The sequence below is a fragment of the Tenrec ecaudatus genome, chromosome 6, assembly GCF_050624435.1.
Source record: "Tenrec ecaudatus isolate mTenEca1 chromosome 6, mTenEca1.hap1, whole genome shotgun sequence".
Taxonomy (NCBI): Eukaryota; Metazoa; Chordata; class Mammalia; order Afrosoricida; family Tenrecidae; genus Tenrec; species Tenrec ecaudatus.
The window spans coordinates 17,090,320-17,102,366 of record NC_134535.1 but is presented as its reverse complement, the minus strand read 5'-3'; the positions used below and the strand labels follow the sequence as shown (position 1 = coordinate 17,102,366).

General features: G+C 51.7%; 1 protein-coding gene and 1 pseudogene across 2 annotated transcripts in view; one reads left to right on the top strand and one right to left on the bottom strand.

Moving 5' to 3' along the window:
• Nucleotides 1-12,047, bottom strand: part of LARGE1 (LARGE xylosyl- and glucuronyltransferase 1) — a 646,479-nt gene that overhangs the window by 248,721 nt on the left and 385,711 nt on the right. The gene's annotated exons all lie outside the window — the stretch shown is intronic.
• LOC142450726 (gamma-aminobutyric acid receptor-associated protein pseudogene) lies at nucleotides 4,138-4,487 on the top strand (annotated as a pseudogene).

Sequence of the window (12,047 nt, the reverse complement as noted above, 5' to 3'; positions counted from 1 at the left end):
AGCATCCCGGGGTGAGAAAGGAAGCAGAGCCCAGCTACTCTGCCTGGGTCCCAGACTTCCAGGCACTAACGATGCTCATCTTGTGAGCAAAGACAAGATCTGTCCAATCTCTTTTCTTCCCCATACCCATTAACAACATGGGACCCTGTCAAGCCAGTCTAACAGCTGCCTGATGACTTCATTAATGCAGTCGGGAGCCAGGTGGCCCTGCCCAAGCAGAAGGATGAGTCCCCACCCGGGACAGCTCCCATCCGCTGAGTTCTCTTCGGAACGCCAGCCTACTTTAGCGACACACACACAGTCTGCTGGTAAGCAGCCCCCTTCCCCTGAGGCGGAGAGGCTGACGGGAAGGTGTGCACCAAACAGAAGCTCTGGAGCCTCTGGTTCAGGATTGAACGGATTCAGACTGCCCAGGCTTTGTGGGTTGTTCTCGGTAACAAACAGGGTGCTAAAGTGTGGATGGCTCTTTGAGAACTAAGGTGCACCTGGTCCAAGCCTTGGTATTTTCTATGGCCTCGTGTGCCTGTGAAAGTTGGACATGGAATAAGGAAGACTGAAGAAGAATCGATGCCTTTGAATGATGGTTCTGGCGAAGAATATTGAAGGTCCTGCGGACTGCCGAAGGACAAAGAAATCTGTCTGGGAAGAAGTACAGCCAGAGGACTCCTTAGAGGCCAGGACGGTGAGACCTCACCTCACCTACTTTGGACATGCTGCCAGGAAAGACCGGTCACTGGAGAAGGGCATCATGCTTGGCAAAGTAACGGGCATCAAAAAGAAGAAGACCTGCAGCAAGATGGATTGACATGGTGACTGCAACAATGGGCTCAAATACAGGAGCAATGTGAGGTTGGCTCAGGACTGGGCAGTGTTTCCTTCTATTGTATAACGGGTCACTCTGAGTTGGACCCTACTCAACAGCTTTTAACAACAACTAAGGAGAGGGACGTGAACTCTGGGTCCAATAAGTCATCTTCCATCAATGTTAGGGTTTTTTGGTGTGTGGTGGGTTGTTAGGTTGCTGACCTCAAGTTCAGCTCTTTGAGACCGCCGGCCACTTCAAGGGAGAAAGATGAGGCTTTCTACCCCCTTCCTCACTCACAGGCCAGTTCAACCTTGTCTTCTAGGACCGCCGTGAGTTGGTATCAACTGGGTATCCTTGAGTTGATGGCAGTGAAAGTCATTAGGTGTTGGGCTGCTCAGTGCAGGATGGCGGTTCAAACCCAACAGGCTTCCCATGGGAGAAACACGAGACTGTCTGCTTCCCTAAAGACTTACCATCTCAGAAACCCTGCCGAGAGCTGCTGCGAGGCAGAATGGACTGCAGTAGGTCTGGTTTCATTATGAAAGTCGGGTTAGCTGAACCTGGGCAATGCAAACACTTCCTGTGCTCAAATGCTTGGGGTTTGAGGCTGCCAGGTGCCTCCACAGAAAGACATGGTAACCTCCTTCTGGAAATGCAGCCGTTGGGAGCTCTAGGGGCCCAGCCTTTGGGGCGCCATGGTGATGCCTTAAGCCCTGGATTCAAACAATCCCCTGAACTAAATGGCAATTTAGCCCCATTAGGAAAAAATGTCTGTATGACACAATATCCCCATCCATGGACTTATCTCGGTGTGATCAAATGGACCACAGAAACTCGAAAGGATGGATGAGACACTTAGAAAGTGGGGGCAGTGAGTCTGTGTTTCTCACTGCCAGCAAGTCGATGCTGACTCATTGCAAACCTATGACAGGGCAGACCTGTCCCTGTGGGTTTCTGAGAGTGTAACTCTTTTTGTCCAAAACCATTTTATTAAGAGCTAATACGGACATCCTTACATTCCATAGCTCCATTACATCAAGCGGAATGGTACAAATGCTACCACAACTGGTTTTAAAACATTCTCTTCCTTCTTGAACTCTTTGACACCACCTCCCCTTTACTGCGCCCCACATGCCACAAGACTGCAACTCTTTACCAGAATAGACAGCCTTGTCCTTCACCCGGGAATCTGTGTTAATGACAGTGAAACCACCTAGAAAAACCAGCTGGAAAGAGTAGCAGAGCTTGAAGAACGGGGTCAGTATCAGTGAACTACCCATGGAGAAGCTGAGGTGGTTTAGGTTTTACTGGGTTTGCAGGAGAGGCTTCAAAATGCTTGTGGAGAAAGTGGAATTGAGAGATCGTGGACGTCTCCCATGAACTTTTGGAAGCCGCCTCCTATCTTTACCAAGTAATGATAATTAATTCATTAACTCTCGAGAAAGGCAGAAAGCCCTCTGGGAGCCAGCTCTACCCTACCACACAGGAGGTCGGCAGCGGTTTCCATGGCAACGGAGGGCCAGGTGTGAGGACTTTGTAAAAGCAGAGCCTGAGATGGTGCAGAAATAGCAACTGCAAGTAAGGGCGACCATTCCTAGGGCTACCGCAACCAAGACGCACGAGAACTCAGAAGTTTGGAAAGGCAATGGAGAGCAGGGTGCAGAGATGGGAAACAGAGCTGAGGGTGGGTGCCATGGTCCCAGGAGTAGAAAGAGAATGGGCTGAAAACCAGAACCAGCTCTACGATCCATGAAGGGAGCTGGGCTGGGAGGTTCTGACCACCAGCACCACCACCACCACCACCACCATCACCACTGGCTCAGTGAGCTGGAGCATGCTGCTTCTTCCACCCCAGCCTCAGTATCCCCCTGGTGCCTCAGTTTTGCAGAATGACATGTGGAACCCGCTGGCAATGCTGAGCTGTTAGCAGAGTCTCTGGCTGGCACCATCCAGTAAAGGCCAGAAATGTGGAGGACCTGCAACAGGCCTTCTGAGGAAAGCAGTCATGGGCACCAGAGGCTGCTGTAGCTGGAGGCTGCACCACTGACCCTGCGGCGTGAGTTCCAAGTAGGGGAAGGGGCTATGGCATTGTCCCTTTCAGTGCATGGGCTGTTAGGGATTCCCCCAATTTTCACCCACTCCTCAGTGGCGTATGCTGGACCTGTGTTCAGAACAACGTGGGCCCAGTGTCTCCCAAGAGAAACTCCCAGGACGCTCAGGGCTCTATGGAGAAGCATTTAGCTGACGACCTGGACTGGCTAAAGGAAGGGTTCAGAACTCCCCATCACTTCTTAAGCAACGGCTGTCCAGTGGAGTCCACAGCATTCGGGGTTATAAGTGACTCACGGGCTTGAATGCTAACCCAAACGCTGGAGGTTCTGATCCACCTGGAGGCACCTCAGAAGAAAGCCCTGGCGATCTCCTGGCAAAACACTGAACCTGCTATGGAGCGCAGTTTGACTGATGCACTCAGCATCACACTGGCTCGATGCTAATTAGCTGGCTCTGGTTGATGTTATTCAGTAGCATGCAGTCCTCTCAGATGCACAATGACCTTACACACAGCAGAATGAAACACTGCCCGGTCCTATGCCGTCCTCACAATTCACCGTTCCCATGACGGAGCCCATAGTTGCAGCCACTGTGTCAGTCCATCTCCCCGAGGGCCTTCCTCTTCCACGTGGCCAAGCATGACGCCCTTCTCCAGGGACTGGTCTCGCCTGACAACTCCATCAAAGTCTGTAAGATGAAGCCTCACTCTCCCGGCCTCCTCTCCGGAGCACTCCAGCTGTACTGCTTCCGAGACTTTTATTTGTCCTTCACACAGGCCACAGCGCTTGCTTTCCACATTCTTCAGCAACACAATTCAAACGCATCAACACTGCACCAAACTGGCTCCGGTAGATGCTGCTATCCAGATGCCATTCAACCCACGAGGGCACCTGGAGGCCCCCATCCCTGCGTCCTGCATGGGCCAGCTCAGTCTTATAGCCCAGTGGGATTGCCGCCTTGGATGTTGGTTCCCAAGCACACCCCCCCCCCCCCGTCTCCCATGACCCTAGCGTTGGCAGATTTCTCTTCTCCCACCATTGACATCCTTATGGATGTATGTCTTTGGCTGGTTCTTTCCTGTTAGACCCTGGAAGGACACAGAGGCCAGGATTTCTGCTCAAGCTGCCATATGCTTTACCATCCCGTAAAAAATCATTAAACAGGCAAGGCCTGGGGATCGTTCCACTGAATCTGCCTGCGAGTCGCCTCCGCCCCCAGCCCCCCCCCCCACGACCCCCGGTTCTCTCAGCCCCACCCAGTCCACCCGGGTTCCTGGGAGGATGAGGATCATGTATAAAAAGGAGCATCCATTCGAGAAGCGCCGCTCTGAGGGTGAGAAGATCCAAAAAAAATATTCGGTCCAGGTCCCGGTGATAGAAAAGGCACGCAAAACTTGGATAGGTGATCTGGACAAAAAGAATACCTGGTACCGTCTGATCCCACAGTTGGTCAATGCTACTTCTTGATCCGGAAGTGAACTCATCTCCGAGCTACAGGCGCCTTGTTTTTCTTTGTCAACAACGCCATCCCGCCCACCAGTGCCACAGGGGGTCAGCTATACCAGGAGCACCGCGGTGAAGACTTCTTTCTGTACATTGCCCACAGCGATGGAAGTGTCTATGGTCTGTGAAGCTGCTGCCCTGGAGCTGGGGCGTTCCATTCTGCAAGGAAAAAGGTGCCCCCCCTTTCTTGACCCGTCCCTCCTTCCAGCTCAAATACCACCTTCCTTCTGCGGGACCTGCACTACTTACTGTCTGCGACTTTCACCCCAGCCCTTCCTAGCAGGAGCAGTGATGGTGGACAAGGCCCTCAGTAACCCTCCTTTTCTTTCTTCCTCCTTTCCCACTCCACTTCAGACTTCTTGGTTGTCAGTCTTACATCCAGGGATCATTGTCGCTTTCTCTTCCCTTTCTAACAACCCGAGGGGCCCAGAACCTCAACAATGTCTTCCACTGCCTTCCCTTTGGGGGTAGATGGAAGGGACTCAAATTGTATGGGGGAGATAGGCACATCAATAAAGAGGAAACCACCCAGCTGGGAAAAAAAAATCATTAAACCAAAGGGCATGTGGCTCCCTGGCAACACGTCTGCAGGCCAACTTTGCATTCAGAGCCTCTGTGCGGCAACATCTGCCAGGAGGACAACGCTGCCCTCTGGACACAGGAGAGCTGCAAGGCTCTGGGTCCCTCTGGACAGAGAAGACTGGGAAGTGGACTCATGGTGGCGAGGAGACTGCTTGTGGACAGTCTGCAGCTGTGCTTTCCCTCTGAGACCAGGGCTAACGAGCACGGGCAGAAAAGTCCAAGAGGAGGGATTTGAACTCTCTTTGAAAAAATCTCTCTGACCTGGGTCCCTATGGTGGCCACATGCATGTCCCTACTTGCATGTAACACCCTGCAGACTAGTTGTTTGCCCATTCATCAATTAAGTACAGAACCCTCGGTGGTGGGTGGTGTCCAGCTGCGAGCCAACACACTGGAGCAGTGGTTCTCTACCTTCCTCAGGCTGTGACCCTGTCATACAGTTCCACATGTGGTGGTGACCCCCCAGCCATAGAATTATTTTCGTTGCTACGTCATCATGGTCATTTTGCTACTGTGATGAATCAGGCGACCCCATGTGAAAGGGTCATATGATTCCCCCCCCCCAAGGGGTCGCGACCCACAGGTTGAGAACCCCTGCCCTGGAGGCATCATGATGAACGTGGAGCGTGTTGGTTTGCTGTTGCTGGCGGGCACCACGGGACCATTTCTGATTCCCAAACCACATCCCCGAGAAAACAAAGCAAAACCTCATGGCCATCAAGTTGCTTCTGATTCCCATGCCCTCCTCCTAGGAAACCCACTGCCATCCAGTCGACTCCGACTCTGCGTGTGACCCCAAAGGGCAGTGCAGACCTGCCCCACGGGACTTTCTCGGCTGCTAGCGCCACAGAGGCTGCTCACCGGGTCTTTCTGTGCGTTTGAACCAAACCTTTCGGCTGGCAGCAGAGTGTTAAACATGGGACTTCAGGGCCCCTTCACTCGTAGTTTAACCAGAAGCAAAGGCAAGCTCGTGAGCATGACCACACACCGCAAGGAGATGCAGCACCCCCACCAGCTCTCTCTCTCTCTCTCTCTCTCTCGTGTGCAGTTTAAAATTAGTGTAGCTTTTTCATTTACTTGTAGACAACTGTCACCATTAAAAATATTTCAGTGGGGTGGCGTGAGGGAGCTTTCAGCTACATTGGACCCTGAGGTTGGTTTCACAAAGCCGTACACCACCAGATGCTGTCAAGTCAGTTGGAATTCCTGGCATATTCCCGGGTGTGTGTGTGTGTGTGTGTGTGTGTGTGTGTGTGTTCAGTAAAAGCTTATGTAACAGATTAGGTGTTCATTTAACCATTTCTATACAACTTGTTCAATGACACTGGTGACATTCTTTTTGTTCCATCAAAAAAAAAAAAGCAGGCAAAAATTAAAAAGAGAACCAATTAAGAAAGGATGAAAGGGAAAGGAAATAAGATGTTAAAATTTAAACCAAGTTTATCTGCAATAATTCACTTTCGGATGTGTTTTGTCTGTGGGAAGGGCTCTTCACACCCCTAGTTAGTGGTCTGAGGATAGTCACTGGAATCGCATTCTTCCTGGGGAGTCTCTGCAAATATGATTTTGGCCGTTTTCTGTCATCCACAGCCTTCTGGAAACCCCAAACCCAAACTCACTGTCATCGAGCGGATGCTGACTCAGAGTGAACTGCCCCTGAGAGTTTCTAAGTCGAGCTCTTCAGGGGATTCGAAAGCCTCGTCTTATTCCTGAGGAGCAGCTGGTGGTTTCAAACCCTGACCTTGCTGTTAGCAGCCCAACATGTCATCGCTGCGCCACCAGGACACCCCCTCCCCCTTCTGTTAAGCTCTTAATGCGTTTTCCTCCTCTGATCTTGGATTTTGTTATTTACAATCCTTGGATCACACAGGCTGATGTGCTTCCTCCAAGTAGGCTGAGCTATCACCTCACTTAGGTGGCTGTTTAGGACAAGCTTTTAAGACCCCAGACACTATTCTTTCTGCTAACTGGGCACCACCTTGTTTCTTCGTTACACTTATCTTCAGGGATCTCTTCATAAGTACTGATCGGGGCTGAACAGAGATGTCCCAACAACCCCTCGGTCTCAATTTGATTGAGTTCCACAAATGAACGTGGTCTCTGATGAATATGCCAGAGGCTGGGCTAAGCCAGTTCTAGAGAAGCAGAGACTGTCCTCACCATAGCCCCATGAGGCTGCTACTTCAGGTCTGATTTCTCCCACCCATCATCCCTGTGAGACATATAATCGCTTGTCAATTTGAGGATTAAGACTGAAGGGGTGGAGTCCAGTCTGTCAATCAGATCATAGCCAATGAGGCCTCTGTGTGGGCGTGGCCTTGTCCTGAGGATTCTGGGAAAGCCAGTACTTTCTCCTTGGAGGGAGACACACATACACTCTCTCTCTTTCTTTCTCTCTCTCTGCCACTCTCTGGGAGACATTGCAGCTGACAAGACACATGGCATTATGCTAGTGTCCCAAGTTGGAGAAGCCACTTGGGCCTACCCTGATGCAATCAGAACTCTGAAGCCGGAGATGCCATGTAGAGACCCCTTCCAGCACTGAGATGCTTACAATACCACTGGATCCAAAGACTTTCCACCCACTGGCCTATGATCGTCCTGCATTCGGCATCATTGCATGTGTTTCATGAGTCTGATGAGGACTTTATAGATTGGTATTGGACATATGGGCCAGTATCGTACTTAAGGACTTGGACTGGACTGGGTTGGGATGCTTTCTCAATGTTCAATTGCTGTTGTATAAAAATCTCTTTCTGATACACATGTGGGTCCATGCATTTGTTTTTCTAGTATACCCAGACTAACACAATCCCTCCACACCGCCCTGCACCTCCTGCTTTACACCCAAGGTCTCCCATTCTGAACGGGAGAAGATGGATCCCCAAGGCCACTGGGCAGTGAGTTTGTTTCTTACAGCTGATCTCCCCAGCTCAGTGACCCACACCGAGGCTTAAGCATTTCCACACGTGACCCCAATTTCTCGGTAAGTTTACAACATGGGCAAGCACTGCCAGAAGCACTGTTCATTCATATTATGCATTTGCTTTTCAATTAATTTTCGCTTCTTGTGCATCCAGAAACCTCTGACTGTGGACACCGTTTTGTGACCCTCTCCTTCAGTGACCCCATGCGCAGTCAGGACCCAGTTTAAAGCCGCTTGGGTAAACCATCCTACGTTTTCTGCCCACCTGGGAGGTCGGGAGCCTGAAGCCAACCTTCTTAAATAATCGTCAAGAAGTCAGAGGAGCTGCCTCCCCTGCAGGCTCTTGGGGGAAACCTGCTCCTGGTGCCTTTACCTACTGCCCGACAGGCTGCTCAGACCCACTCAGTGAACTGTGGGGAAAGATCTGGCTTTCCATGAAGGCTGCTTCCACGAAGATTACAGATGAGAACCATCCTATGGGCAGTTCCCCCTTGTCATGCCCAGGGGCACCAAGTCTTGGCACTCACTCGATGCCAACTGTGTGCTGTTTAGTAGCTTTTACATTCACATCCATGTTACCTGACATACCTGTTCGTGAATTACGTGGAAGCTCATTAAAGGCTAATAATAATAGACTCGAAGATGCTGCCATGGCTTTCACTGGCGTTGGCACCGCAGGATCCGCTAACGAACCTCCCGAGATCCCCGGCCACATGGGAGATCAGCTTTGGGACATCTAATGCTTCTCCACCGATAGGAATGATTTCCGGAGGAACCTGATCCTCAGTTTGGGGCTTTTTTGCAGCAGGAGGTTGGCTGGACAGGCATGTGAGCAACCTTGGTCTCATGGCATCTCAGCCAGCGGTGTAGCCACCTAGACATGTGGAACCCTGAGGTGTACTTGAGCTTCCCCACCCAGCCTCCATGGCTGTGCCGCCATACGATTGACCCCGAGGGCAACTGAAGTTTGATTCAAATAGGCGTCCACCCTCCCAGGCACCCACCCTCCCCTGCCTGGTCTCCATCCCTTTGGGTCCACTCCGAACTGTGTTCTCCGGTCAAGCAGTCAAGCTTCAGCTAAAGGGCAGCCCTCTGTGCTTTAACATTGTGGACTTAGCTTCTTGCAAGTTGTGAAGGGAGCAACCTGGACGCCCATCGTGAGGAATAGCCTAGTGGTATTTTATAAATACTTGAAATCAAGAATGGATGCACACATAACAACAACAACAACAATAATAGAACTGTATGATAGGGGCAGCTGGTGCAGTCTCCCTGAAAAGTTAATATCAACAAGAGCCTTGAGCTGCATCTTTCCAGCTTGCCCACATCAACCTGCTTTTCCCACAGCTGCACATTAAGTTCCAAACCAAACTCACTGCCGTCAAGTTCATTCTGATGCACAGCGTCCCTAGAAGCCAGAGCAGACCTGCACCTGTGAGTTTCCGAGGAGTAGAAAGTCTCCTCTTTCTCCAGTGGATGGGCTAACAGTGGGTTGAAACTGCTGACCTTGTGGTGAGCAGCCCAATGCAGAATCCACTCTGCCACCAGGATGGTTCCTTTACATATTTACATTAGAGGCCAGCGAGACAGAGCTGAGTAAGACAGGACACCAGCCTGGGAAGAAAGGAAGACAATCCCCTTACTACATGCCCAGCCACAGAGCTCAAGGCCACCACGCACTTCATCTCGTTGACACTCCATCCATTTCAGTGGAGGACGCCAAGAAGGAAGTAGTCCCGATGAGCTCTTTGGGCCCCTTCCAGCACACAGAGTCCGGAAATACAGCCCTGGCTGCGTCTCTGGTTACTGGCAGTGTCACTGAGTTTCAGAGCATGTTTAAATCCAAGTCAAAAGGCACGTTAAGGGATCTTCCTGTCCAGTGTGCTTGAAATGAGGGCTAGCAACACAGGAGAGGGCTGCGAAGATTATGCCATGGGTTCTGCCGAGCTGCTTGAAATGAAGCGATGCCCGATCAATTAGAAGAGAGAAACTGCCACCAGCTATCATAAGGCTAAGTGTGGTGGTGTGGAAGCATTGTTTTAGCTTGGTATCTGTGTATGTTTCAATGTAATTATACAGGTGTGTGTGCCTATGAGCATCTATCTCACTTGGCCATGCTGCAGTGCCTTGTGGGCTGTTGCTATGATGCTGGAAGTTATACCACTGGTATCTAAAGTACCAGTGGGACCCCCCCCCCCAAGTGGTGGGCAGGTTTCAATGGAGCCTCTAGACAGAGATAGAGTAGGAAGAAAGGCCTGCCAATCTACTCCCCCAAATTAGCCAACCACTACCCAGAGGAGCACAGCAGACACAGTCTGGGCTGGTTGCTTTGGATACGTCACAGGTGCAGTCTATCCCTGGAGGAGGACACCTCACACTTGATGGAAGTCGAGGGCCGGCGAGGGAGGAGGAGACCCTAGTGAGATGTGTGGGCTCTAGAGCAGCAGTGATGGACTTGAACGTGGGTGCTGATCATGAAGATGGAGCAGGATGGGGCAAGGCTGGGTTTGGTTGTGCAAAAGGTTGCCCTGAGTTGGAGGGCTAGGCCACATGCTCAATGGCAGTGCTCAGTCAATTGACTGATACGTGCACACACACACATACACGCACGCACACAGACACACAAGCACATACACACATATGCACATACTTACGTGCACACACATATACACATGTACACACACACAGTTTTTATGGCGCCATGGCAGTACAGTAGGTTATGCATGTGTTGGGCTGCTAATCGCAAAGTCAGTAGTTAGAAACTACCATCTGCTCCCAGGAGGGAAAATGAGGCTTTCTACTCTGTAAAGAGGTACAGTCTTGGAAACCCACCAGGGGCTGGGGGTCATTCTACCCTGTCCTGTAGGGTTGATTTGTGTTGGTGTTGACTCAGTGGTCGTTCCGTGAGTGATACGGTTTTGAATTGTGGCGTGACACAGATTCCTTACTGTGGGATGGAGCCAGGCAAGGCAGACAGGACTACGAGCCTGCTTCCTTACTTCACGAAGAGCAAGGCCCAGCAAAGGGTTCCTGCCAGCATCCTGAATAAAAGGCCTGGCTCACAGCAGATAGAATCCCGGCCCAATGGGCGCCTGGCCTCCACACTCCCTCCACTGCCAACCCTGAGTGCCTGAGCTCCTCGGGGGCCTCTGGGAGGTGGCAGCCACCCCTCAAGTGAGTCTCCCTTGTTCTGTTACTGAAGCTGGCCTGCCACGGTTATGTGAAACATTCCTTTAAATAGCCTCGAATGGGTCTCCATTGAATTTTCACAATCACTAGCAGATTACCCAGAAATGAGCTAATTAAACCCACCAACCCCTGAAGACTGACATCGCTTAGAACAAAAATCGGGCTTGGTGTTCTGCAGATGAGGGAGGAAAGCCCGGGCTGGCGGCTGGCCCACCCTGACCTCAGCAGGCTCGCCTGGGTCCTGCATCTGGGCAAAGGGCCCGGTGGGTGGGGTCCGCCACAGAGCAGGGGCTCAGGAGACAGGGATGCCTGCCCCTTCCACTCCCTTCCTCTTTCTGGGAGCCTTTGCAGAGAGGTTAAAAAAAACCAAACAAACCCACATGGCAACTACACTAATGCGTCAAGGGGAGCTACCGCTGAGAAAATGGCCCTTCTCCTCCCCCATTCCCCCCCACCCCCCGCCCCCTGCAAAAGCAGCACCACCAGTCAAGTGAACCCCATTTTGTGGAGGGGCGGGCCCAGTCTCCTCCTCCCTGCGCTGCCTGTGAGCTCCAAGAATGGGGTCTGTACTTGCTCCACGCTGCCTGTGACCAGCCCAGGCCTGTCCTGGTCTTTGTGACGTGGGCTTGGGTTCTGATCTCTGAGCTCTTGTCACTGCTTCCCGGGAGGCTCAAGTTCCAAGATTTTCCTGTCGACCTCTACTACTTGTCCCACATGCGACCAGTGTAGGCATCCCTGGTTCTCACGGCGGCCAGCACTCGAGGCCAACCGAGTCTGAGCCCCAGAAGCACTGGAATCAGGCATTGTTGCTGCCGCCATCGATCATGCAGCTGGGCCCGGACTCGGAGAGACCCGTGCACAAGGTGCTGGGTCCAGCCGGACGGCTGCTTGTGGTGTATGTGTGTGTGTGGTGGGACGAGGAACTGCTGTGCAAGTCAGTGTTTTCCATGACAAATTTCCTGAAGCAGATCCCCCAGCCCAAATAGACAAA